At 40.2% G+C, this 25,475-nt stretch overlaps 1 long non-coding RNA gene across 6 annotated transcripts in view; it reads left to right on the top strand.

Annotated features, from left to right (window-relative positions):
- The window catches only part of LOC144057484 (uncharacterized), a 196,315-nt gene that overhangs the window by 15,459 nt on the left and 155,381 nt on the right, over positions 1-25,475 (top strand). For all 6 annotated transcript variants that reach the window (XR_013295263.1, XR_013295266.1, XR_013295270.1 and 3 more), the window contains exons 2-3: positions 1,542-1,601; positions 2,865-2,948. This is a non-coding gene — a long non-coding RNA (uncharacterized LOC144057484). The remainder of the gene's footprint in view (positions 1-1,541; positions 1,602-2,864; positions 2,949-25,475) is intronic.

The following is a 25,475-nucleotide window of genomic DNA, read 5'->3' as shown; positions in this document are numbered from 1 at the left end:
TGTTTGCATTATTTCAACATTATTAAAAGTGAAGACAATTTGCAATTTTGTATTTAGCAAGAAACATGAAGTCAATGTCACATGATTTGCCTTCGCGGGCCATATAAAATGATGTGGCGAGCCAGATCTGGTCCCATGTGCCTTTACAGAGTCAATTTATTAGCACGCGATGCAAAATGCTATAGATGGTCTAACGAAGAACGTAAGCGCTGTGTTGTTATATCCCTTTAAGGTATAGGAATTTTAATGCAAATGGTGGTCCAACAGATAATATAACATTATTCACAGGCATATATTCTTTCTCCCCTCTGAGCAACAAATAATATTGCTGTGGCTTGCTGAGAAGCTTTGACTGTCTCCATGTATATCCATATGGATCTGTAATGAATTAATAGCATTTCTATTTATTTCAATGGGGAAAGACAATTTGAGATGCAAATGTTTTGAGCTACTAGCAAGGTCACACAACAAGAGAAAGAGAAAATGCACAAGAACAAGCATATAAAGCTCATGAGGAGGCAAAGGAATCACAATAAATTGAATGTGGAGTTTATGGAAAGACGAAGAAATGAAAATAAATGATGGCTGAGAGCACTGGGAGAAATCATGTACGCATGATGTTTGTTAATTCTTTTGACAAATTAGATGCTGCAACAGCTGGCTGCACGTTAAAAGGCGGACATTAAAAATAGTGATGGTTTCTTTAAAGGATTAATGACACACTGGAGATGGCCATGATCTCTCACTCAAGACTTCATTATTGCAATTAATTGGCCCCTCTACTACTTGACCTGGCAGTCAAAATTAGTAGCAAGAAACCTTTAACTCAAATGGATTTAATGCCAGAACAGCAAGTATGTATCAGTAGCGATGGGGCTGAAATTATTAGAGGCAAGAGAAAAATGAGCAGCATTGGCCGTTGTGATCTCTGTAAAGGAAAACAGTGATTAAAACAAAAACAATCTAATCAGAATGTGCATATGTATACACTGCATGTACTGTTAATTGACATATAGACTAACTTCCAAATACAATGGGCCCTATTTTTGTTGACAGGTGGCTGTGCGTTCGGTGTAAAAGTGTGCACATCTCAGGGATGTGATTTTTCCGCTAATTCGCGGAATTCCGCTTTTTTTATCCCCCCCCCCCCCAAAAAAAAAAAGATTTTTTTTTTTTTTTTTTTTTTTAGTAGTTCATTGTGTATGCACATGACTCCGACAGATAACATCTTCTGCTATAACAAAGACATTTGTGGTATGCTCTAATATGAGTTACTTTTCATTTGGTCATGATGTAATTATTTGGTCATGCCCCCCCCCCCCCCTGCTAAATTTTCCGATAATTTCACTTTGGTCAAATCACATCCCTGACATCTTCAATTTGGTGCCAGGGCAGGTCTAGTCTATAGCGTTTGGGGCCTCTCTGGGCCTTTCAGTGGACGCGGCTGCCACAACCCCAGCACATCCCGCGATTTGGTTGTGCAATCATATCCGCTTAAAACCTCTGAAGTCTAAATATGTTGTCGCTGTGTTTTCCAACAGGACGGCAAGGCACAGTAAAGCGACCATGGCAGCCCGAATCTCTGGTCCACACATTGACAGGTAAGTCAGACTTTCTAATAATTTTCTCCTCCCTCCCTGCCCTTCTGTCTTACTCCGTGTGTCCTGCATACACTCATGGCTGACAACGAGGCGCTCTATAGCGGCCACACCATCTTTCTCACTGCATGTGACTTACATGCACTTACGGACCTTTTAGAGCAGGGATGGGCAAACTCGGTCCTCGAGGGCCGGAGTCCTGCAGGTTTTGAATGTTTCTCTTCCCCAACACAGCTGATATATGATCAGCTCATCAGCAAGCTCTGCATAAGCCTGATAACGATAACTACGGAGCGGAGTCATAGCTAGTTAGCCAGGTACATGTCGCAATTGTGCCGGATATCCACTGATGCGAATTGAGGTGCTCAAGTTCTAATATAGTGGACGAGGGATGCCTAATGCCAATACTTGACTGCTGTAATTGGCTGCATATCAGCCCTAGAGTAATTGAATACATGGATGTAAGTGTTCTGCCCGTATACTCCAATTCAGTTTTAAAGCACGCGTATATATATATATATACACATACACACACACACACATATATATATATATATATATATATATATATATATATATATATATATATATATATATATATATATATATATATATATATATATATATAACTCTTTGACTGCCAAAAACGTTAAATAACGTTTTTTCAATACAGGTGAAACTAACCATTTTCTATTGTTGATTACTGAAAAACGGAATAAGGTAGAAACAAACTTTTTTTCTGATGAAAGATGAGAGTCCAATCTTTCATTTGGTAGTATGTGTGTTTCCATAGTCCAAACACATAATTTTCTGTGGACCTTGAAAGATCACTCAAAAATGCTTAAATCGGCTGGCACCCATGGCATCCCTTTTCTGAAAACGTCTGGCAGTCAAAGAGTTAAACATTACTTTTGTTTTTTATGATAAATTGCATTTTCTGTACTTGAAAGTACAAAAAGTGATGCAATTTGCAAATGATCATGCTTTTTTGTTGTTAGAACCTTGTATATACTGCCAGCTCAAAAAACTGCTTCAAAACATATTCCTGTTATTGCACTAAATTGCCTGTTTGTGTATGGGAAAATAAACATTTATTGATATAATTTTTAATTAGTAGAGAAGAAATGTTGAATACTATGAAACACTGTTTATACAAGATGGATTTTTAAAATGTTGATTGAGTCCAATATATTTTTGCTTATTATCAAAACAATATTTTCTATCAATTTCAAGCTTCTTTAACAAGTACCATTCCTGTAATTAAAGGGGCAGCCAGAAGCACCTCATCTGCTTGTCGACCAAAGCTGTTCCGTCAACAGACCAGCCTGAGCTGACGTGAGCGAGGCCCAGGTGAGTCATGCTGCGTGCAGACACAAGCTATAGCCAACAGGACCAACGGCCCCTTTGTGTCCTCTCATCATCGCTGTGTGCTTTTCTTCCATGCTTCAGGCAATAAGCAGTCCGTTAGGATGGGTGATCATGAACTAGAAGCAATAAAGACGTTGAGCAGAGTTAAATGGACGCCCAGACTCCCACCTCGTGTTAACAGCTGTAAATTATAGCGCTAGTGTAGACGCCGGCTCCGTGTCTCCAAATGCTATAAGGTCATTTGCTACACAAGTGTTGGATACTTTGAGTTGCAAAATTCAGAGAATTTTCAATAAAATAAAATTCAAATATAGCTGGGGAAAATGTGTTTTAGTATAACGCTGATTAATACCAGGGGCAGACTTAGCAATAGGAGAACACAAGCAATTGCCCAGGACGTCTCTGGAGCCCAAAACGTCTCATAAACTGATACGCTTTCTTTGACTCAAAACAATTATGTTTTTTGTCTTTTAATGAATGAATGCCTGTGGAATGATGTGGAGTACTTTTGAATGATATTAAATAATATGTAATGATTATGATATTGAAAGAAATTGAATACCGTGATTAGAAATGGAATATAATGGATATTAAATATAATTGGACAATGATTATTTTTTAAAAATCAAAGTTGGCCCTTCTTGTGTTGTGTGTGTGTGTGTGTGTGTGTGTGTGTGTGTGTGTGTGAATTTTGTTTCATGGTAATGTGTGCGCTTACTGGTGTGCACGGGCCGGTCAGAATTCCATGGTCCATTTCTTGCACCAGTCCAGCCCTGATTAAGGATCATTTAGAGTTTTCACTAAACATAATGTGCATCTTTTTGGAACGTATGAAGAAGCCAGAGTACCCAAGGGAAAAACATACAAACTCCTCACAAGAAGGAAGCCTGGATTTGAACCATGACCAACCTCAGGTCTGTGCTAACTTGTCCACTGTGCTGCTAAATATAATATATTTTCATTAAATTACCCTGAGTTAATTCCCTTGTAAAGTTTCTTATTCAGAATATTACCAAAATTCCCCATGTAAATTTACTGGAAACTTTCAACTCTTCCAAGTGGTACTTTTGTGATCAATGGTCCAACATCCTCATCCACACTATGAACTCCAACAGTAGCTAGCTTCTTGCATGTGAAGGCTGCCTGGTGTGACTCGATAGGCCAAATGTGGTCAAATGTGACGCTTAACGTGCTGATTGATGAACGTGTCACACCAAGTCATTGATGCTGCTCCTTAATCCCTCACCCTCATTTTTGGTCCAAGAGTCCAGATTGTTTATTCTAATGATGTCCTTGTTAAACACCCCACCCCTCACTGCGATTCTTGGGTGCAGATTACCAACAAAGTCTATTATTATTATTATTATTATTATTATTATTATTATTATTATTATTATTTGTGTTTGCTAATTTCTGGCAAGGATGCATCTTGATGCAGCAGCTTCTTGGTTTGTCACTGTTGAACCTGTGCCAGATCTAATTCTGTTATCTCTCGCTTCATCGTTTACGCAAATTAATTTGCACAATTAGCCCTCTACCGGCCTTTCATGAATTATACACAGGAGACTGCCAATGAAGGAATCGATTTGAAGTATTTTACCTGCTAAAATGCAAAACTAAGAAATTAATGAAGCAAATGGTATCATGGCTGGATTTCTTTGACGTAAAAAAAAAAAAAAAACTTCAGCACAAACATAGTATAGAGATTTACAAAAGCTCTACACAAAACAATATGCTTATTAATAATAATAATAATGATAATAATAATATTAAATAATGATAATAATAATAATAATAATTTTAGACATGATGAAAGATTAATATATAATTAATGCAATAAATAATTACCACTTTGAAGAGAGAGCGGGCACTGTGCTTGAGAGTGTCCATTAGACAAATTAAAACGGCCAACCCATGAGTTTTCGTTATCTGCTTTATACTGATATTATAGTTTGGCTGTGGAAGTGGACTTTTTAAATAATTGAACATGTATTTTAGTGTTAAGATGACATGAATGGAACCTTAATATATAAAGTATGCACAAGGTAAATGATTTATTGTGTATATAAAAAGGCTCTTAGAAAAAAGTAATTGGAATTTGCTTCTCTTGCTGAACCTGATTAAAAGCGAATTTTCTTATTGAGTACAAATGGAAATCTTTACTCTTTTTAAGGCTTCACATTGCTAGTTTTTACATTAAATACATGTGTACAGTTAGGAGAGTCTTTCCCAAAATGAGCTGCTTCGTATTTAGACCAGCAGGGGGCGGCTTGCCTCCATTGCTGATTATGTCCACTGTCCAGGCCGTTTTCTTGACATGAAGCCACAGAGTGTCATTAATGGCCGCCCTTCCATCAGTCAGCTTTAATGAGCTGATTGCAAACGGAAATTGAGGTTTGGACAGTAACTGAATAAGCAAAGGAGGGTGGGGGGCAACCCATCATCCTCCTTGGCATTAGCTTTAAACGTCATTCAAAGCACTTTTTTTTTCCTCTAAAAAGAGGCCATTAAGCACCAATAAGTGGGATCCATATGATCTGCCCAATAATGACATGTAATTTAGTGACAGTTATGTGTTCTTACGCAAATGTATGGAGGTGGCCTCTCCCCTGTAAAGTGCCCGCTAACCCAATTGTGTTTGTGTATTTCTTCAGCTCTGTGTTTCATGTCCATTAAGAGCGCAGGGACGGTGACTGAGAAACGTAATGGTACTCTGTGGCACCGCATAAAACCCGTCTTCCAGCTTCTAAAAGAACCCAGACTTGTTAATTGTATCTTCAATTACACAAATTGTGCATAACTTTTCTAGGTTTATTAGGTTAACAATCAAGGGAAGTGTTCTGGAAGGGAGGTTGTATTTCAAGAATGTGTGTCGTTAGGATAATTCATTTCACACACAAAAAGAAGATTTTGTGTTGTGCTTAAAAGTCTCAGAGTTTCTTCTGTGTTGTTCGTGCTAGTTGGGGAAAGTGATTCACATCAAGAGGTCAAAGGTCCGTTGCGGTTTGGAGTTGGATGGTTGCAGCAAATGTCTCAGGTTGCACTTAAAAAAAATAAAATAAAATTGCAAGAGAAGCGTTTAATTTCACCCAACCATCGTCAGTTAATGTAAAAATCCGGGTATGATTTGTCAAAGGTGATGAATTGGCCCCATGTCTACTAGTCCATATATGCTGTTCCATGTGGAAAAGAATGATTTGAAGCCAATGCTATCGGATAGACAAACTGCAGTAAAATATCTTCCATGTCAGATGCAATGCATGAAGCCGATCCCAAAAATGTTCATGCTCCATATTTTATGGATAATCATGCATGGTGGTCATAGCTAGGACTGATTGTTGTGGCTAACATGCTCACATGTTAAAAACAAAGTCAAATTCAGCTCTGTTTTTTTCAACATTGTATTTTAGAAGCCTTAAATTGAAATACAAATAACAAAACAATGACTCCCATTTTGATATTGAAATCTGTATTGCAAATGGAAGGAATGAACGGTACACAGATCTGAGTTGACAAACTGTTATCAGTATCCTCATTTCTCTATTAGCAAGACGTGCCTGCCACACATTGCCTGATAAAGTGGTCCATCTCACCCTTTTTTCCCCGCCATTGTGTGTTTTTCGCTGTCATAACTTCTCTGCTGTGTCTGGGCCTAAGTAAATGTGAGGTGCCATTTTTTAAACAAGGCTAACGAATGAACCCCCAATCAAACGGCTGCTGACAGTGATGCATGGTCTTGCAGATGAGCTCTGAAAAACTGATGGATCTGTGACGGCACCAGTGCTTACATAAACTAATGCATGTAATTACATTTTCCATTCCCGCTCTATTGTGAGGCATCTTATTACAATATCATTAGAGCAAATGGGCTGCAAAAATGATATAGTTTGCTATTTTGTTTTCTTTAGTCTGCATTTTTTTTCTCCTGCAAAAAAGGTTTCCCAACACGGACGTTGTCTTTGGCAATCATCAGTATGTCGCGGTGAGACATGGCTATATACATCTCAGTAACATTCATGATAGAATGAACTTACTCTCAGGTGACACATTGTCGTTCTTTGTGTGTGTTTGCATGAATTTAGCATCCAGTGAGCTGTCACGTGTGTGTTCCCGCGTCCGTGGCCTGCTGCATACTTGTTATCCTTGGACCGTGTCTGTATGCTGAGACATGCTCTTTGGCGCTTGGAATTTAGCGTTGCGGCTGTGCGTGGTGTGTATTTATATGCGCATACTGCTCCCTGGCTCGCCGTGTCTGAGAGTGTGTGTGATGTCGCTGCACGTTGGGAGCTCATTAGGCGAGTGCCAGGGGAGCCGTGCCGCCTCAGACACCCCCATTGCAACCCAACCCGAGCTCTCCCCGGCCCGGCGTGCCGCCTGGCCAGGCCCTCAGCCCTTCATCTGCACGCGTCACACTGAAGATATGCTGTCACACTCCGGGTGACGGCCGCACTTCAAGCCGCTGTCAGCCGTGTCTGTCACATGTCGCACAACTTTGGGATTGAGAATGGAAATGAGCCTTTGAGGTTATTTTGCAGTTTGATTTCACACACCGTGTACTTTTTTCCCCCCCTACAAAAACCCTGTTTTTAGTGGACATTTAATTTACAGTGTTATAAATAAAGATGTGGATGGCGAGTAGTCAGTAAAAGGGATGAAGGCTTTTTGATGTGGACCAAGAGTCTTTCCTCTGCTTTAATATTGAATATCAGCATGTCTAAATGAGGTGGCCGCATAAACCTTTCATCATGGGGGAGGATAATCTCTGCATTATTAGTGTCCATACCAATCTTCTCCCTAGCAGGATTTTCCCTCCGGACTCTCACTGAAGGTTCCAACTGAAAATCAGAGAGATCTTTTTATCTTTTTTTTTTTTTGTTTATCTCTTTTTTCTACTTTTATGCTGAACCACATTTGAATCTGTTGCAAATGAGGAAATTGGGTCACAACAGAATTAGCAACAGCAAGAAAAAAAAAAACAGGCTATGATTGGAGCCTCTACTGTATGAAAAGAAATGAGCAGTGAAACCTCACCAATCTGCTTAGATATCCAAAGTCCATCATGCTGGCTACAGGTTCTGAGTGTGGTTTTGGGTCATCCTCAAAAACTACTGGTTGGAGGCTCGATAATGTGTTTTTATTATTACATTCATAGTTAAATTTGGTTGCAGCGTCCTTGTTAGCTGTGCTTGTGAGCGCATTTGAGAGATCACTGAGCTGATAGAAGATATTTGTGGATGTACTTAAATATATCCAACTTGTGGTTTCTAGGCAACAGCTTGGGAAAGTTACTGTGGAAACCAACAAATGGTAGAATAATAATAATTGAAAAAAAAAAACATGCACCGCTTTTTGTGTTAATTTATGTAATGTAAAAGATCAGTGTACTTGCTTGGGGAGTGACCGTGAGCGCTTGTGTAAAGATACAATGTACTCAAATTAAAAAGGGTGACACTACAGACTGAAGCGGGAGCTCTGCCTCTCTGCCCGTGTTTGACAAATGAGACTTTCATTGGATAATTATCGTTTTCGGGATCGCAAACGTGTGAACAAGATTTGTCACTGTCACATTGTGTGTTTAAGGGCATATTAATCAAGTGATTAATTGCCAGATATTACCCGCTGAATAGGACCCATGTTCCCTTTCAAATGCTACTTTTTTTTCCTTTCGTCATTTGATGCCCGCACTTTGGCTTTTGTTTGCGGGGACGTCTGCCGAGAGTTAACTGGCACGTCTGTGTGCAGCCTGACACTTTGACAACAGTTTGATATTTTTATTTGAATTTCACTGTAAAAAAAGATGGTAGGCCTATAAGTTTTTTTTTTCCTCATTTCAATTTATTTGACCTATAAGAACAAATATTTGTTTTATTCCTATTCATTAATTAGGCAATCATTCATTCTTATCATTCACAGCAGAAGCCTAATGTAGAAAATCCTCATTTTATTAAAATGAAGCATCAGTGATAATACTTGATAAATGCAACACACTTTAATAAATTCAAATAAATTCACACTGATCTCGTTTTATTTGGAATTTGATTCAATTCTCTCAAAGCCACTAGAGGGTGGTAAGATGATGTGTGATGACGCTTCTACATGCACGCACATAAACGCACACACACATGCACAGACACACTCTTCTTACAAGCTCCACACGCTTGTGTTTGTGCTCTACTTCAAAAAGGAAAGAAACGGAACTGGGCGTAATTGGGCCTTTTTGCTCTCCTCCAACTCTGCGACACTTCCCTCAACCTCTCGTCTTGGATGCACACTTTAGTTTTGACAAATGTGATATTTCTGTTAAATAGTTAATGGGGGTACAGGACGGTGCACCGTGCACATCAAAGGGCATACATGAATACATAGCGCTCATGTTATTTCTTGTTCTGTTTAGTCTCCCGGGGAGAGGAATACCACTCGGAAAGATCGTCCTGTTTTTTCTTCCTCTTGCCCTTAATAAAGCCTGATGTTGCTTTTCCTAAAGGTAAAGCACCTCGGCGTGCAAATGAGGGCGGGAAAAAGAAAAAAACAAGATTTGTGCAAATGAGGGGGCCGAGCCGGATGATCTGAGAACGTTAAGAGGCACGCTTTGAAGAAAATTCCATCAAAAGGAAAACAATAAGTGAGATGGTGTTCACATAGCGAGCTGCGTTAAATACCTCGCGTGGTTCGGGAACCCTTGAAATCTCAATTGGCGCCATTAACTAAGCATCTGGAGAACAATGAGTTGGATCGGTGGGAGGTTCATAAAAGGCTTTCAGCGCTTCCGCTGCATATTAGGCTGCACACCTTGCTCCCCAGCTGGGAAAGCAACTCAGCGTTTGATTTCGGATGTTCCATTTATCACACTAATGGTTCTTTAGGTATCTGAGCTAAAGCCCTTCAATTCCTCTTCTTCGCCCTTGCAGTTGTGAATGGCAGCCAAGCAAATGCACGTATTGATGTGCACTTCTATTTCTCCTCTGGTGACAAGTCAAATTTGAGGTCAAACGACCTGATGTGAAAATCATGTAGCTGCGCCGAGGAGGTGCTTCCTGCCTCTTGTCTGTAGCAGATGCCATGAGGAACCGGCGATGGTTTTCTTGCTGACATCTTCTCCAACCTGCTGTGACACAAATAGACTTGCTGTCACTTGATGTACAGGCTGGTGACACGTGAGGCCAGGCAGGAAGAGGAAGAGGTCTTTACAAAAATGGATTTAGACCAAAATATAGTGACTTGACCTTTGATTGGATTTGTTCCGTGACCATGCTCATATCTCAAATCACTCGTATCTCAAATCAGCATTGCGGATTAAAATGAATGGAAATGTATGCCATTTATCTGTTGTAGCCCAAAACTTTTCTTTTTACATCAGGCATTGTTTATTTAATCGTGATTTTGAGATTTTAAAAATGAAAATGCAAAATGTGTAGCCATATAGCTGGTAAAGTTAACTTGTAATGAGGACCTTTAACTATATAATGTGCGGTATAATGTTAAATATTTTTACTCTATGGTGGGAGATCACTGCCTTTGATTCATATTTGTATCAAGATGTATTTTTTCCCAAATATAAATATTGGAACTGATATTTGGCCCGGTAAATAAGAATATCCAGATTGTACACCATAAATGAAGTTATCAACATATTCAAATTAATTTACTGTACATACCAAAGGAAAGATGAGTTGATGTTGTCAATGTGTGTTCCTCTTATCAATAACTTAATGTTTTTTTTATGTATAGTAGACTTGTAGGCCTATGTAAAGAAATTGGCTAAAAAATAATAGTGATAGATGAAGTATAATTGATAACTGGTCTAACAAAATAGATGAATGGGTGGATGGAAGTGTGTAATAAAAGCAAAAATATCTATGCTTTGTTCACACTGCAGCCTAATTCAGATTTTTTTTCTCATTCAAATCATATCTAAAAACACAATAACGCTTACATTTTCATAGTTCTCAATGCAGTTTATTATTTTTTTGTTTTGCTTTGTCTGTGCTTGTATTTTGAATGTTTTATTTTGTGACACCGTGACTGAGTGGTGTGAGAAACAATGACTTCTTAGCCTGTACACTTTACAGCGATGACTGTCGTGTTAATACTGTAGAATATGATGCTGTTCTCAAGGGAGGTCAGTGTCCAGTGTATCACTGCAATGCAATGCAATAGTAAGCAGATCTGCTCTCGGATGATTTTACTTAGCTCCTCCTGTTGTAATAAATGGCTTTTTTCACTTAATCAGTGATTATATTTTTTTGTGGTCACAAAACTGTAACGCTTTATGAGAGTCAGTAACTGTAATATTACCCAAATTTAATCTTGTTATATTACGCCGTTACTGACTAAACGTTATATTACGTCGTTACTGGCTAAACGTAATATACAAACGTAATATACGCGTTACTTTTGAAACACGTTACTAGAGCTGGGCGATACTTGAGATTTTGGTATCAATCGATATCAAGTAAATACTAGTGCCAATATCGCCGATACCAAGTACAGTGGTACCTTGGAGTTTGAACATAATTGGCTCCTGCGAAGTGTTCAAAGTCCGAATTGCTCAACCTCCCAATTTTTTTTCCCTTAGGAAATAATGTAAATAATTAATCAGTTCCCAAGCTCCAAAAACAGAAAATTCCTATTTTAATTTCTATTTATGTTTTTTTATATTTACAGTACAGTATTAAAAAAACAAACAAAAAAAACCTTACTTTTTTTGTTGTGGTGGGATGCCATCAGTGGAAGATAAATGCTATGTTAATGCTAGCTTTAGTTCAGTGCTGAGTTTGTGAATTTTACATTAGGCATATTGTTAGACTACTAAGCGGTCCTTGCTTGCGTTGTTTAACGTCAGGCACGTTGTTGAACAGCTAGTGCCAGTATTTACACAAGTAGTTATGGTAGTTACAACGGCGCGATAATCTCCTTCCTAATTTCACTGCGGTTTGTAGCACCGTATGTTTTCCTTTGCTGCCACTGGTACTGTTGTATTTCTTTGGGCCCATGGCGAAGAAAATTGTCGTGGAAAAATCAAAATGCATCCACGAGTATGGAGCACCTCCGGGAGTATTCACGATCTGACTGGAAATGAGCAGTGCATCGTCTCAACTACCGCAACATGAGCATTCGGCATTGGTCGGCTCCGCTCGGCTCCGCTCGGCTTCACTCTGCTACCCGTTTTCAAGGTACGTTCGGTTTAGCTTGCTTTGCTTGGGTGTTCAAACTCCGAAAATAAGTTCAAACTCAGATTTTTTGATTGAAATCCGATTTGTACAAGTTCCGAGACGTTCAAACTCCGAGGTTCCACTGTACTTTTAAGTTAATAAAATATTATGGTATTTTAAATCATTTGTCCTATTAAATAACGTCTTTGTTTTTTGTTATTAGACTTTCTTGTTAGGTTCTTAAACATACCTGGACTGATAATTAATAATTGCAATGTAGTTCATATTCTTAGTCCATGTCACTCTTCTGCACTCAGCCACCAAAGTTCCTCTAGTCTAGTCACTATACATAAACAATATTTACATCTTGTCCTACACTAACACATACCTCAACTAGTAGTTAGAAAAACTCAAACGAAGCGTAATACGAATAATTGTCATATGTCATTCACTGTAAGAATAATAATTTATCGCCAGTGCACCAGTCATTGGCATTCAGGCACATGCTCACGTGTTAACATAGGGTTTGCGCGCTGGACCTATGAGAAAACAAAATAAATAAATAAATACATGTAAAATATCGATACTACATCTTGCTTCGTGACTGATATTTCTAGACCCACAGAATATGGTGTTCTTTGACAATCACCAAAACAACCAAAATATGGAGTTCTTTCGTGAGGGAAAAACATGATTCCAGCGTTTTCAATTCTTTAGTAATCAGCAGTACAACATAAGTTGTTTTCACCAAAAACACTGGTTTCTGACAAAAAAACCCTGACATACTCTGTTCATACCATGCATATCTCTCATATCACTCTGATTGTGAGCTACCTAAACTTGTCCGACGTCCAACATGTTCCCCATAAACAAATGAGGATTCAGTTCGTAAATGGAATCTTCTACTCAAAATGCGCTGATGTCAAATATGTGATGCAACGCACCCGTCTACTGGTGTTTGTTTGTCATCACAGTAATGCTGAAGCTTGAAGCTGCGCGAGACACTCGTCTATGCCTACACATTGAAAAATGTATTTGACGAATCTATTTCTTCCAGTTGATGAATATAAATGTGGAAAATGTGTTAATTGATGCATGAAAAAATAAATCTTCACTGCTTTTTGCCTTTACCCACACTTTACTCACTTTCAGCAGATTCTCTATCTTTTCATGGACATAGGTCTGTAGCTTGGATATTATTTTAAACCCCTTGGCCGTTATAGCCTTTAACCTGGCTTTAAGACACACACCATAGAAGCATTGCGTTTGTACTCCATCGTCAAAGCCGACTACATGCACACCTCGCTCAAGTTTTTGTATGATTTCAAGTTTTACTTCAGCATCATCAACTTTATCTCAGTACTCACTTTCTTAGGACCCATGTTTAAAAAATATATCAGGCAAAATCTCTGCCTGTGACATTCTTGAGGCGATATCACCTTTTCCGTGATAGTGTCTCCGATCCTGAATGTCTTTTAACCTGGTGAGATGAGGATGGATGACTACCGCGCCCCTTCCCCGGGACATAAATATCCTCTCCATAATACACAAAAGCTTTGTGCCACAATTGTGTTTGGCATTTTGGCTGTGAAGTCGCAGGCCACACTAGAATGCCGCGGGCCGCTATCCGTCAGCTCGCTGACACCCAAGACGTTGACGGGAGCAGAGAGGGGCCAGGTGAAGGTGCAGCTGCCAGCCTCCATTTGTCAGCAAGGGCAGCTCCACTTAGTGTCCACTTAGTCATATGCACATCCATGGTCATTTGTCTCGTCTGCACTGTCCAAACAAGAGAACGTTGTCTTCACGAGTTCATTTACTGCTGTCAAGGTAGATCACCTTCAGGAACTTAAAGCCCAGTGGCGCTACAGTGAGAACTAGTAACCCTCCTTGACTGCTCCCTTCGTAGTTGTTTCAGTGTGGTTACTGTGGTTTGGTGAACTTAATGAGAAAGATACTGTTAAAGCAGAGATAACAAACTGTAGTGCAGCTGCCGCATACAGCCTAATTTGATGTCAAGTGTACCAGTAAAATCATTCTCATCAATCCATCCATTAATTAGCTCATACATTTGTTTGAAATTGTTTTTGGTAGAAATTTTGTGTCAGAATCCAAATCTTGATAAAAAATGTTTTTTTTTTCAAATTTGAATGCAATTTACATATTTACTCCTGGAAGGGAAATTCAATTTTTCACTCTATATTCATTACACCAGAACCAGCTCACTCACATGTGGGCACACATTCACTGATGTGCGGTGAGGTTCATGAAGCACTGCTATTAGGGCAGTGGTTCTTGACCTGAGTTCAATCGACCCCCAGGGGTTCGGTGAGTCAGTCTCAGGGGTTCAGTTGAGGTCAAGACACACACCCGAGTCAGTTGGCTGCAGTTGATCACGCTAGATTGCTTAGCCTATGTGTGTTGCAGGGAATTTGATGTGCTCAGTAGTCAAATTGTGGCGGTTGTGATGGTATGTCATGTGATTTCTTTATTATTGTAATCCCTTCATACTGATGAAAGAAAATTGTTGGACAATTATGTGCAATATAAATTCACATCTACAACGGAACATGTTCCACAAGGTTCAATCCTGGGGCCTCTCTTGTTTTCATTCCATCTGCTGCTTAAGAACACAACGGTGGTTGTTTTAAAGTGCTCTACAAATAGTGAGTTGAGTTGAGGAATGGGAGTCAGCATCCTAACTGCAAGATTTACAATGCCAAATTAAGCAATTCTAGTTTAGCACAATCTAGCAAAACGAAGGAACACTTCCTTAACCTGCAGGAGATGGGGAATACAGGACCACAACACTTTCTGAATTCAAGGTGAAATAGAGCCAGCACACACACGGTGCTATCTTTGTTGGGACATCTCATTAACATGATGCATGTCTTAGCCCAGGGGTGGCCAAGTTCGGTCCTCGAGAGCCCCTATCCACCAAAGTATCCCCACAATTTCAAGTTAGTCCCCACAATGGTAGTTAAACCTGGAAAAACACGCGTGTGCTGGCCCCACAATGTAGCAAAGACGCACGCACACACACACACACACACACACACACACAGTGGTTTGTTTTATATCTTTTATATCTTTGTGGGGCCATCTCATTGACATAATGCATTTCCTCGGCCCTTACCTTAACCCCAACCATCAAAAATGATTGCCTACTCCCATTCCTTACCATTACCTCAACCATAACCCAATTCAAACCTAAACTCTAAAACCAAGTCTTGAGCCTCAAAAAGAGGTCTAAACTTGGGGGGCCCAGCAAAATGGCCCCACATGGACAGGTGGGCTCCACAACCATGTGAAATCCCGAAATGTTAGCCCCACTATGAAAGAAAAACAAGACTACACACACACGCACACTAAATATTTGGCCTGTTGTATTTTCAGCAGTTTACAGAAGCGCATAGGCTATTACCATCACAATTTCTTATTTTCTCAATAGTCATACAGTAAAAGGCTGTGCACTAAACTGAAGCCCAGCTGAGCTAGCATTAACTACATGACCAAATATATTTACAGTTCAGCCCCGCTATTTAGGGCTGGCCTGCACATCTGTGTATAACTGACGCCAATTTTTTTAAGCTATATACCGTGATTTTACCAGTTCGGCCCACTTGGCAAAATATTTTCCTCTGTGCTAGTATGAGTTTGACACCCCTGGGCTAGAGCGAGAGCTCACATTAACTGGAGCACTGTATCTGAGTGTCGGGCGCGGATGGACAGCTACTAGGGGTGTAATAGTTCACAGAATTCACGGTTCGGTACGAGTTTGGTATAACAGAGAAAAAAAACCTCCAAATAGCTGGAATTTCGTTGTTGTTTTTTTCATTTATTTTAGCAAACATTTGTTCAACATAGTGTCATTTAGAACTTTTAGAACTACTAAGATAAGGCATAAGATGCGGATGCACATAAAAGTACTCAAACTATATAAATCTGATACATTATTATTACATAAATAAAAATGTATTTAATTGAACACAGCACAAGGTAATTCCACTTTTGTTCTCTATACATCTGAACCATACCAAATTTTCTGTACACCCAATCATCTACATATGAAACATGTGTACCATAAAAATGGCAACCTATAATGCACCTATATCGTGCTTTAAACACACCATACTATGTCCATAACTCTTGGCAGAGGCTCACATTCACGCGCCCGTCCATACACCGGTGGGTGATTGCTCCCATGCAAGGCGCCTCCAGGCCAATTGAGAGCAAATCAGGGTTCACTGTCTTGCCCAAGAACACTTCAACAGTGGACAGACAGAGCTGGGATTCGAACGAGCGACTCACGGTTACTGGATGATCCGCTTTACCAACTCAGCCAGAGCTATGAATGTACTGATTCAGAGACTCAAGGGGGGGTGGGGGTGATTAGTAAAATGAGTCTACATTCACTTCTTGCCAGCAGTTTTACCCCATAGCAAACTCCCTATTTATAATACTAGATGTTCTCTCTCTGATTTACACTGGTAACAATTTTTAGGCGTTAGCAAAGTCTGTGTTCAGTGAGTGCTTTTATTTGCAAGTATAGTGACCATTTCGTACTGTATTTCGTGAGTTTCAGTCCCATACAGTACAAGTTTTACTCAACACACAAGTTGATGTACAGTAAACTTCAACTAAAAGCACATCTACTTTTCACCTCCATGTTCTTTATTTTTTTTAGTGATATTGTCACCCCGACCTTTCCTCCCTCTCCTGGCTCTTGATTTCCCCCAAGTGCTGTGTTTTATGTGTGCTTTACTTTGGAAACAGAACACTGGCGAGGTCGGGAGGAGCAGAGACGAGTGTCCGAGACGTGGGAGAGTGAAATGAGGTGGCTGTTTATTCTCCCCACCAGAGCCACATACCTTTTTTTTGAGTAGCTTTGGAGCGCGGCCTGAAACAACAGCAGAGGCCATGTATACAAATTACATGTCTTGCACGGAAAGCAGTGCTGGATGGGAGCATGGCAGAATGAAGTTCCCACTAAAAATAATAGCAGCAAGATTTATTTCAATAAATCAGTGTAGTTTTAAGAACCATAGCGACTTTACAAAAGATTACAAAATGAGCTATGGGCTATCGTTTTGAACATCCCCCGCCGTCCGCACTTTTTTTTTTTTTTCATGCATGTCCATTTTTCCCATCTTAGTACAGGGTTCATTTGGAGGCTGCACTAGATTATCAAGCCAAGCGCTCACGTTTCATTTTGCCGAGGAAATCGTTGACAACTTTGATAGATTACATCCTGAAATAATTGTTGTAATTGAAACAAATATCACAATTGTTCCCTGCATATTTTTCTTGTCTGCCCTCAAAACCAGACAAATAGGAGAAAACACACTCCGCACCGCAATAATAGCAGCAAGACTGGTAGTAAATGTCACACTGGTCTTGTGGTTTGGAGAAAAATAACAGCCATTGTGAAATGACAAGAAAGCATTTCCAAAAGAAAGAATGTAATCATTTGCATTGTACAAACTTATTTATTCCCAGATTTTATCTGTTCATATCAAGGAAATGTAGTGTTTACTATTTTAATTAATTTATTAGGTATAAATGTCTGTTTTATTTGTTTTAAGCACTTTGTCTCTGCTGCACCCATAACATGGAATTACTATCATTATTAATATTGTTGTTATTATCATTGTGTATCTTATTATTTACTAAAGATCAACAAAAGTGACAGTTCCTGGGGTGTTTACACGCATACATTTGTAACACTGTTTTGCGAACTGAGGTTCCCCCCAGCCCCCTCCTCACCCGTGATTGAATGCCTGGACTAGTCCCGGGGCTGATGGGGGTCAGCATGGAACAGGAAATGGGGGTAGAGGGGTGGGGGTGTTTTGGGGGGAGGGGCATCTCAGAGCCAAACCAATGATGACCAGTGGCTTGGAAAGCATAAGCCCATCCATCATGACAGTCGCTATCTCGCGACCCGGCTCAGGGTGTGAATCGATGTCCAGCGTGTAGCATTTTGTTTGTCGCTGTTGTGAAGTCAACATGGCTGATTGTTGTAATTATAGCCTTTGCAGTTCAGTGAGTGTGAGTGTGTGCGTGTAAAGGTGGAATAGCAGGGTGTGTGATGGCTAGATGAGACTCTATATTCCCTCTGTATGTGTGTGTTTTTATGTTGGCGCTCGCAGGCTTTGCATTGTTTGGCAGTCAAACGTTATATTAGTGGTGCGTTAGGCTTTGACACACCCCAACTGTCCTCTGCGAGTACGCAGGTTTGGGACTATTTTAGATTCCCCCTCCAGTCTGCGGCGGGCTGAGATAGAACCGCATCGCCTTTGCAAAGCGCCGTGTGGTTATTTTCACTGACAAAACACACACAAACACACTCGGAACATTCAGAGTCTTGCGAAGAAAGACAAACTCGGCGTTGCAAGAACAACAAGGAGGAAGGAGAAAAAAAAGACGGCAAAGTCATGCATAACTGGCCTTGGGCCGCACAGAGGCGCACGCAGCTGCTGGCAGCTCCAGCAGGCTCGATGCTCTCTGAGGCCATGCACATGTTGGGACCCTGCAGCCATATCAACACACCTCATAGCCCCACCCCCCACCACATCCGAGTCTTTAGCCTTTAAAACTGTAACAACAGTGTCCAAAACACTATGTACACAAATGTTTGATATGAAATTTTCATTCAAAAATGGCCTTTTATGTATTTTTTGATCAGGATAATGAAATCACTAAATAAGTAAAAAATCTGGAAACGCCTTTATTTTTTTCCCCAATACTGATGTTGAAGTTTTTCAAGGGGTGTTAATTTTTGTGCTGAAATCATTTTAAAGTACAGACCTGTTACGTAAGTGCCAATGTTCAGCCCATTCAACGGTCCCTTTCATGAATTGACTTTGAATTATTTTATTCTTTTGTAGATGTAGTGCGGTGGTGTAGAACTGAATGGCATCTATCTTGAGGTCTGATATTTTGCCCAATGTCTATAATGTAGTGCAGCTGTCCCTGCAATGTTGTGGCGGATGTGTGCATACGTGTACACCTTTACAAATGTTAATTTAATTTTCCCTGTTTTATTTTGCATAAATTGTATGATCCAGGTCAATAATATTCTAATAATCATTTTCTATATCAAATTATGACATACAGATCTTTTAAAAATGTAACTATTGCATGTCTGACATTAATACATGGAAGTTTAATTTTAGGTCAATGTTTGGAAGAAAAAAAACAACACTTTTTACATTTTATTTTCACCAACACATTTTTGGATTGAAACACCACCAAAAAAGTCGCGTTTAACCAAAGAGATGACAAAATAACAGCTATGATAACGATACTTTTTAATTGTTTCAAGGGTCTCACTTGATCCTTCAAAGACCAACAGGTGCCTATTTCTATAGGAATCTGTGTAGATGTTGTAAAAGCATTGACAGCTCTCAGAACTTGGTTAACTCATTATTTAAGATGGGCAGCAAGTACTTTTTCCACACAGAGCCTAGTAGTTTTGAATAGTTTGTTTTTGCCCCCGTAGTAATTAAAATCTTTACTTGAATTACCTTAGTCTGATGTTTATTTATTTATCTAAAATGATTTTGAGATGAGGACAATCACTTTTTCATGGGACTGTATAGAGGTTGAGAAATTTAACCTACCTCTTACTCAAAGTCAGCTGGGAAAGGCTGCAGCACACCCTATTCAGGATAAATTACACTTCTCCATCATGATATATGAAAAGCTTGATGTACTGCCAGCCATTTTAGAAAATTTTAAAATTTTCAATAACCACACGATATTATGTTCAATAATTATCTATAAACCAAATCTACCAAATGACAGAATAGACTGTCTCCTTTCTGCCTTGTCCCGTTATTTTATAATCGACAGTAGAAAAATGTAGGTTGCACAAAATGCAGCCAATACTCCCATGGACTCTCAAACTGTGTTTATTTCGTATAAAATCAGTCAATTATGTCATGTACTGGTGGTTGGGCATCAGTAAACTTGTTTCCAAGTTTGACATTAACAGTGGAGCATAATCAGAATCTCCCCCGTCTAGCCCCGTTGAAAAAAAAAAACTGTAATTGACATGTATACTTCAAAGGCAGTGAATGATATAGAACACATACAATAGTTACCTATGGAAAACTGACAGTCATATATATATATATATATATATATATATATATATATATATATATATATATATAATGTTTATCTCCATATTTTTCTTTGTGAGCCACATCAAAGCAACTCCGACGGCAGCCCAAGTGGGGCTGTGGCAGAGGAAAAGCACCACAGTAGGCAAACAGCCATTAAATTCCCGACGTGCCCTGCCAGTGTGGAGATAGGCGCCGTCATCTGCCCAAATCCGGAGCAAGTCCTCTTTCCTCCAATGAGGGAGGACACAGCTAAAGCCTCTCCCAATGTCAAGTGACATTTCTTAAATACATGCAGAGGCGTGTGTTTCTCTTGCCAGGGTCCCCGGTGGTCTGTGTGGTCCAAGCAGCAGTGCCAAACCCTGAGCTGCCGTCTTTCTCCTCGTCTTAGTCGCGTCTTGTCACCGCGTTTGACATTCGGCCAGCTGTGTGCTAATCCCTCACAGGAGTCTCAGGTACACCGAACAAAGCGGCTGATAATGTACCAGACGGCGATAAATAAGCCATTAGAAAAACAAAACCCCGGGGAGATCTATTCAGCTCTTCCAAAGAGGAGATGTTGCCACACTTTGAGGACGGGAGAGGATTTGGGTGCAAATCACATTTTGTTTTTTCCTCTCCTTTTTGTGCGTGGGGATGTTTTTGGCGGCGGGGTTCTGTAGGGTGGCATTCGCCTCAGCCGACTGGTGGAATCATGGGTGGTAAACCTTTCCCGCTAGAAACACAGTGGTTAAAAAGGGAGCCCCCACGGAGCCTCAGATTAACTCTATTTGTCTTTCACATGTTGGGGCCCCGTAAGGTCCATACATCTTATTTTGTGTCGTGCCGCAATCTGCAAATACAGACGATCATGCTTGCAGACCCCGAGTCACCCGTCTATTGTTTGTTTTGGCGTCAGCTGTCCAGCAAACTCAAGAACATGGGACTTCATATCCAAGGATAATCTTTATTTGCTGGCCATGTTTAATGCCGCGTCTCGGGTGTATCCAAGCTTTTTGGTCGACGAAGAATAGCAGTGCTGGGTTACAGAGAGAGCGGGATTAGGAGTGCTGCAGTCCCTAATCCTTGGGTGACCAGTGGCACGGCCCAAATGAGCACCAGTGCAATACTTTGCAAAACTAGCGGGCCATCCCTTTGTCTTCTCCTCGCTGCAAGCGCATTAAGCTGAGCTGTAGACGAGGCGGGGCGACATGAGAAGCTACGTTTATCAGTTCACAGTTTCAGAGGATATTGCAAATCAATTTATTAGATTATGAGGCCTGCTTTGAGCTCTGCTTTTTCTCCCCTCTACATCCTCTGGCTTCAAACGCTGTGTTTTAAGGGAAACTCTATTTCTAGATTATGGAGCACTTTATCGCACAACTGGGAAGCATAAATTCTGGCCTAGACATCCCAAATCCTATTTCCTCTCTATTTTCCTTTACAGCAACATATCCTCATGTTCTCAAGGACATTGACATGGTATAAGTTGTCCGTTCTCACCCTTCTAATGCATAAACAAGCAGCAAATAAAGCATCTCACTTGTACTCATCTTTGCTGCTTTGGGAGCAAATAGTCACTAATGAAAAGAAGATCTTTGCCAGCGTTCGTCCACATGAAGCAAAAACTGCAAGAACGGGCTGCTGCAATTAATCTTCTAGCAAGTGATCCAATTATCCAATTGAAGCTGTAATTTATGGACATGCGGCTTGTTCCGTGCTAGGAAAAAAAAACGGACTTCTTCCCCACGACCAGTGAGATGATTTCGTAAATGCTATTATCCTTGTTGGGAGATTGTTTCTTCCCGGGGATTTTCCTCACTGTGCGTTTCAAAGGGTCTTGCGCATCCCTGCTTGGACAAAGATAATTCAGTGCTCTTTAATTCCACGCCTCTTGTGGTGGGCTGACTGAGAATTAAGACCCTTGAGGAGACCCGTCCCATGCTGTCCTTTTTACTTTTTGGATCATGTGTGATATAATATGAAGGATTCGTGGAAAGGGTGATGCAAAATGGTTTGATGGTTGAAACCCTCCAACGCTACAATGTTTTCCCCCCTTATCACATGATATGAATGAAATATTCTAAAATTTAACTGTTGAAAAAGTTGCCAAATACAACAACTCTAAAAATAATCAGTGTGCCCTTAGTTTGGTGCACCTGACATTTTGTTCCATTAATATTCAAAGGCCAAAATGTTTCAATGGAAACTACTGATATTGTCTACAATTTATAGATACAACTAAAAGTAGTGTATTAAAAAGTTTTATTCACTGGTGATATGACACTGCAACTATTTTGTACTACTGCCATGTAATTTTTTGTGACTGATACTCATAAGAAAATCTCAAATATACAGTAGTTTATATACAGTGAAACCTCGGATTTTGAATGTCTCGGAACTTGTACAAATTTGACTTCAACCAAAAAATCTGAGTAAAAAATGCCTCGGAACACCCAAACAAAGGAAGCTAAACCGAACGTACCTTGAAAACGGGTAGCCGAGTGAAGCCAAGCGGAGCCGACCAATGCCGAATGCTCACGTTGCGGTAGTTGAGACGATGCAGTGCTCATTTCCAGTCAGATTGTGAATACCAGGAGGTGCTCCATACTCGCGAGTGCATTTTTTTTTTCCTACGACAATTTTCTTCGCCATAGGCCCAAAGAAATACAACAGTACCAGTGGCAGCAAAGAAAAACATACGGTGCTACGAACCACAGTGGTATTAGGAAGGAGATTATCACGCCGTTGTAACTACCGTGACTACTTCTGTAAATACTGACACGAGGAACCCCCCTTAGCTGTTCAACAACGTGCCTGACATTAAACGCACGCACGCAAGGACCGCTTAGTAGTCTAACAATATGCCTAATGTAAAATACACAAACTCAGCACTGAACTAAAGCTAGCATTAACTTAGCATTTATCTTCCACTGATGCCATCACACCACAACCAAAAAGGTAAGGTATTTTTTAAATACTGTACTGTACTGTAAATGTAAAATACATAAATAGAAATCAAAATTTTCTGTTTTTGGAGTTTGGGAACGGATTAATTGCATTTACATTATTTCCTATGGGAATTTTTTTTTCGGAGGTTGAAAAATTCGGACTTTGAACACTTCACAAGAACCAATTATGTTCAAACTCCGAGGTACCAGTGTATATATATTTTTTAAATAAAGTACATATCTGTGTCCAACTGCAGACATTCTGCTAATATACGGTATTGTATTTCACATCTAAATAAGATATTCAATACAGAACTCTTGTATGTATTTTTTTTTTCTCATTTTATATATTTTACAAAGTATTAAGTATTTCTTGTATGAAATGATATTGGTCACTAGAAAGACAGAAATAGTATTTCAAGTTTTTTTTTTCCCAGGACATATTTAACATTGGCATCAATAATAAAATAAAATAAATGAAAAAATCCTTGAAACTTTGTTAATAACTGAACTGATGAAATAATATGTTTACGAAATGTACGTTATGTTTTAGAATCATGTTTTTAGCTTGGACACAGAAAACGTTTTGTTTTGATGAGCAACCTCCTTTAATCACTCAGAAAAGATATAAACGGATGGATGCCACAAGACCTTATACTTAACAGGGCCATTCCACATCACCCCCTCGGTTAAAGCTTACTTTCTGCATGCACTAACTCTGCTCTATGTTGAAGTGGATAACCAAGGGAAGGTGAGTGTGTTTGAGTGTGTGTTACACATCTAAGGAATAATGGGGAAAAAAAACCTCAAAAAGAATGCAAAGCTGATGAAAAGGACGTTATTAGATTGGTCGCGGTCGGAGCCCATTTGTGCCCATTTGCATCTGGGCTGAAACCTGCAGCTGAGAGCATCTCAGCGCTGCGTAATGACCGGTTGTCACAACAACACGGGAGGTGGCCCCGCCGGCAAAATGACGGCCCTGTCACTCCTCCGCAGAGACGGAGTGCTGGCAACCTGTAATTCGCCTCCCAGCGCGGCCTCCTTCCTGCCTGCTGCCTGGTTAAATGGCACCTTTTGAAGGAAGTAAATCTGCAAAGTTGTGTTTAATAACATTGGCACAGCCAAACATATGATGGGCCGAGGTGTATTTGTGGTGAGGGGGCGTAGAGTAAGAGCATCCTAGGGTTAAGAGGGATTTGTCATTTGTATGCGCTCGTAGGGTCTAATCTGTTCAATGAAACGTGCCATATTTTCAGCTAAAGTAAATGAAAAACAATTATAGCGTGTGAGGTGGGATGCTGCCAACGTCTGTTCTTGCGTTCTTGCTCTTCCTGCGCATGCTGTGAAGTCACTCAGGCTTTTCAAGTGTTAACTGAGAGATCGCAGTGTAATTGTGTCACTTCTGTAACTCGAAAATAGCACTTGACCTTTGACCCTCCCAGAGTCCAGACTTGTAGTGCACTTATTGCTGTTTGACGCCGTGCACGGGAACGCAAAGATTGGCCCTGCTCCATCTGTTTCCTCTTCGCCGCACTCTCTTAAAATGAAACTTCCATAATGACATCCAACATTCGAGTGACTCGCTCGGCTTGCCTCCTCGTGCTTCTGCAAATGTGAGATTGATGTGCAGGCGGAAAAGGAATACAGTGAAACTCACACGCCAAGGCCTACCCAAAAGGCAAACACAAAAGTGAACCTGTGCAGAGATGAAGTAGAAGAAACGGAAGGGAAATTAGCAGGAAAGCATTATAATTTGTCACTGATGCATAAATCTTGCTGACGTGCTCCGTCACTTTAATGGCGCCACGGCTGCTCGGTGAAAGGCTGTGCAAACTTGCGCAGTTGCAGAAAAACTATATGTTCCTACATCACCTTATTTGCATAATTTACCAAAAGCCAATGAGGCAGCTCAAGGAGTGCGGCTGATAGTAATAAGTGTTTGGGAAAGGCAGAAAGATCACTAATGGTTTGCCTATGGGGATTTCTTCACGCCATGGGGGAGGAAAATGAGAAATATTTTTCAAACAGCGGGGGTAAAGGTTTTAAAACTGCGAGCACATGGGGAGATAAAGATGTTCCTGCCACGGGGTGCTACGGGGGAAACGCAAAGGCGAGGATGACAAAAAGAATGCCCCCGTAATTTTGGCATTAAGAGGTAATAATCATGTTTCAGCAGCGATATTAAACGTGGTAACCCGCAAAGCCAGGGAAAAATAAATAAATAAATAAACGGAGAGAGGGTTCAGGAGGAGGGGGGGCCCCCATCAGGTAGAGAGGTAATGAGGAGACGGCTGCGTGTGTGCA

The sequence above is a fragment of the Vanacampus margaritifer genome, chromosome 1 (genome assembly GCF_051991255.1).
Source record: "Vanacampus margaritifer isolate UIUO_Vmar chromosome 1, RoL_Vmar_1.0, whole genome shotgun sequence".
Lineage (NCBI taxonomy): Eukaryota > Metazoa > Chordata > Actinopteri > Syngnathiformes > Syngnathidae > Vanacampus > Vanacampus margaritifer.
This window is presented reverse-complemented; position numbering and strand designations above follow the sequence as displayed.